The following is a 3,620-nucleotide window of genomic DNA, read 5'->3' as shown; positions in this document are numbered from 1 at the left end:
GAGTTGCCACGTCAGCAGGTTGCAAGTGGAAATGAAGACTCGGTTTGAAGAAGAAGGTTTGCCGTTTTGAAGAAAGAAGAATAAATAGATTCGTTGGGACTCTTTTCTCTTTTATGTTAATTCTGAATTTGTTAGCTTCAAGAGATGTTCTTGGGCTCCTGAGTGATGTGCTCAGGTATCAATCAATGTTGATCGTAGCTTGTTCAGTTTAACAACCCAAACAGTTTCGTATTTCTTTTTGAGATTCCCGATTACAATCTCTGTAACTCTGGGATCTAATTCTAATTGAATATAGTGTTGCTTTACATTCGCGACTGTTCTATAATCTATCACAACCAGAGATGGGAAACGCAGACTGAGTTTAGGCACATGAACCATGTTTTCTCACCAGTTTTGTAAAGAGTTTTTAAAGGAAGGAGACAAAAAGATTTGTTATTTGTGTATATTGCGAGAGCTTTCTCTATTTTGGCCGCTCTTATTGTGTCATTATGATAAAATCTCAAATTTGTTGCTTTGAGTGTACAAAGAAGGATTCCTTATTATAACATCTTCTGTGTCATTATGATAAAATCTCAAATTTGTTTATTAATCTAACCGTTGGGAATTTTCTAGTAATTGTAGTTTTCTTTTTTTTCGTTTTTCGTATTTGATATATATTATATCAGCAACTGGAATTTTCTTTTTTTCGTTTGTTGTCATGAATTAGATCCGAAAGACTCGACTCAGCTTGGACCATTATAAACTGTCATGGTTCTGTACTTTTGTAAGAAAAGATTATGATGGGCAAAGTTACAAAATACTGTTGAACGAGTAATGCTACTAGCTCAGAAATAAGAATTAAGGAAGGCGAAACAAAGGACTTTATTAAGATTGTCAAAGATCGTCGAATTACAATGTATCCGTTATAAGCCGATCGGCTAATTACAGAGAATTGTATTCTCAAATTGACTAACAATACTGAAAGCTAGAATTGGACTGACTCCAGATTCCTGTCCTTTGTTACTTCCTGTCTTCTATGCGCTGCTCCCTCGGTATTTATAGTTGATGGGACGCTTCATCTTTCTACCTCAGGATCGATGTGGTATTGTCTTCAAACAAAGGTGGCGGTCGTTTCTTTGCGGGCCGTCACTAACTGGGTTGTCCGTCTCAATTGGGCCTTCTAGAAGTTTCGTCGTCCCAATAAGGGAGATTAGGTCAGTTAAGATTAATGGAGGTTATGCTGACTATTTCGATAATGGGTCTGAGGGAAAGCCTGTTAAGGCTGGGTGAAACCCATATCCAACAAGGGGAACTTTTTAAAGAAAGTCCAACATCAAGAAAGTACGTTTTGAGAGATGAGAGAATGAGATACCACAGGAAACGACAGGTACGTGGTGGATACGCCGGACCGCATTCAGCAAGCCCAGGAGGAGCTTCCAATACCGCCGACGTAGGGGAAGGAACAAGCACCCTCGACGTAGGCGCATTAATGAGAAGCATACTCGAAAAGATGGAAGCCCAGGACAGGAAAACAGAGGAGCGTTTCGCTTCCTTTTCCACATCTGCGCAAAGTTGCTAGAAAATGCCGATCAGCCTGAAATCACCATAAGAGCCGAGAAGAACCAGGACGGAGAATTGGCCGAGCTCAAAAGTCAGATTAAAGATGTCACAAGCAAGTTCCATCAGGCTACCAGCGCGGCACCTGATGTAGACCACATGCTAAAGCAATCCCAGAAGACTCCGTTTACTGCGCGAATTTGTCGGGTCGTCGTTCGTCTGGATTGCATAATCAAGCACCTGACCCCGTACAAAGGGAAGTCAGACCCAACTCATCACTTAACATCCTTTGAGATCGCGATCCATCGATGCGAATTTCCCCCGGAAGAGCTCGACGCAGGGAAGTGCCAGCTGTTTATAGAAAACTTGAGTGGTGACGCCCTAGGATGGTTTTTCTTCTTTGCCGCCTGACTCAATCGACAGCTTCCGCACACTCTCGTTGACCTTTTTGAAACAATACTCGATCCTGGCTATCCCCACCGCGACAATCGCCGACCTCCAAAATATCGAGCAAGGCGAGCATGAGCCGTTGCGAAAGTTCATGGATAGGTTTAAAAAGATTTCCACACAGGTGAATGCCCCCCATAGCGTTTCGCTCGCCGCCCTTCAAAAGGCTCTATGGTATGAGTCAAAGTTCCGCGAAGATCTCAAGTTGAACAGATTCCCCACTTTCCAAGATGCCCTCCATCGAGCAGGAGTCCACATTGAAATGGAGGAAGAAAAGGTCGTCTTCGACAAAAAGCGCTGCTCCACCGGAGCCCAGCTGTCAACCAGCAAGGCAAAAGAGGTATACCACGAGCCTCGTCAGCATCTCGACAAAGAGTACCTCGCAGACAGCAAGAAATGCGGTGCGACGTACCTCGTCAATGACGCTCCACCGCCCTTAGCCGCTAGCTCGTCAGCTCTTGTACCGACGACCCCGCCAAAGGGCGCGAGGGAGGAGCCCGACCATAACCTCTACTGCAAACTACATGAATACACCGAGCACTCAACACAATTTTGCAGATACCTACAAAATGTGTTGATGGGAAAATATCTCAACCGCAAGGTCACGGTGCAGCTGCGCTAGTACAAAAGCAACGCCCCACGAGGACGAGGTAACGCACGAGGACGTCTGGGCAACCAGGCCGTCCCAATAACAGGCCAGTGCCTAATAACCAGCCCGAAGCTGGTAACCAGGCAGGCGGACAGGAAAACCAGCCGGCTGCCGCGCCACCACCTCCGGGCCGTTGAAGGATAAATGTCATAAGGGGAAGCCTCCCATACGACCCTAATTCGCCTCGCGTCGTGTATCCCGTCCACGACGTCGAAAGAGCCGAACGCGATTGGTTACCAGGTAGTACGCCTATGTGCCAATCGTACTTACCAATCATGTTCAGAGAGGAAGATACTGCCGGGTTGCAAACTTCGCCCACAGGACATGTCGTCGTCGAAATGAATATCGGCGACTGCCTAGTCCCGGATGTCTTAATCGACACAAGAAGTTCAGTAAATGTTGTCTTCCGGAGAGCGCTTTCCCAGATAAAAGTCGACCTGCACCTTGCCATGCCAGAAGTACAAACCTTGACCGGTTTCGATGGAAGCTCCCTCACCTCCCTAGGCATGGTCATGCTCCTAATATACGTCGGTGGAACGATCCACCTCTTCGCTTTCGCTGTCGTTGACAGACCAACTGCGTACAACGTCGTCCTCGGAACGCCCTGGCTCCATAAAATGAAGGCCGTGGTCTCAACATACCACCAATGCGTTAAATTTCCAACGGAGTTCGGCACTTACACCCTCTATGCCGACCCAATGGCTACCTCGCCGCCGTGTTGATATGATAATAGGAGGAATGACAGCCTCCAGAGATTCCGTACGATCAATCAATGACTACGTAAAGGCCGGCACAGCCGCAATATGGCCAGTTAAAGTCCCACCATTCGTACCGCCGATCACGTTCACAGCAGATGACCTGGCTGGAGTCAACTTTCCACATAACGATCCTCTTGTCATCGAATTGCACGTTGGTGAAAGCGAAGTGACAAGGATCATGATCAACATGGGGAGCTCCGTCAACGTTATCTTCAGAGAGGTCCTCGACA

This window comes from Camelina sativa, chromosome 20 (genome assembly GCF_000633955.1).
Source record: "Camelina sativa cultivar DH55 chromosome 20, Cs, whole genome shotgun sequence".
Taxonomy (NCBI): domain Eukaryota; kingdom Viridiplantae; phylum Streptophyta; class Magnoliopsida; order Brassicales; family Brassicaceae; genus Camelina; species Camelina sativa.
The sequence above is the reverse complement of the archived record's forward strand: the minus strand, read 5'-3'. Positions refer to the sequence as shown.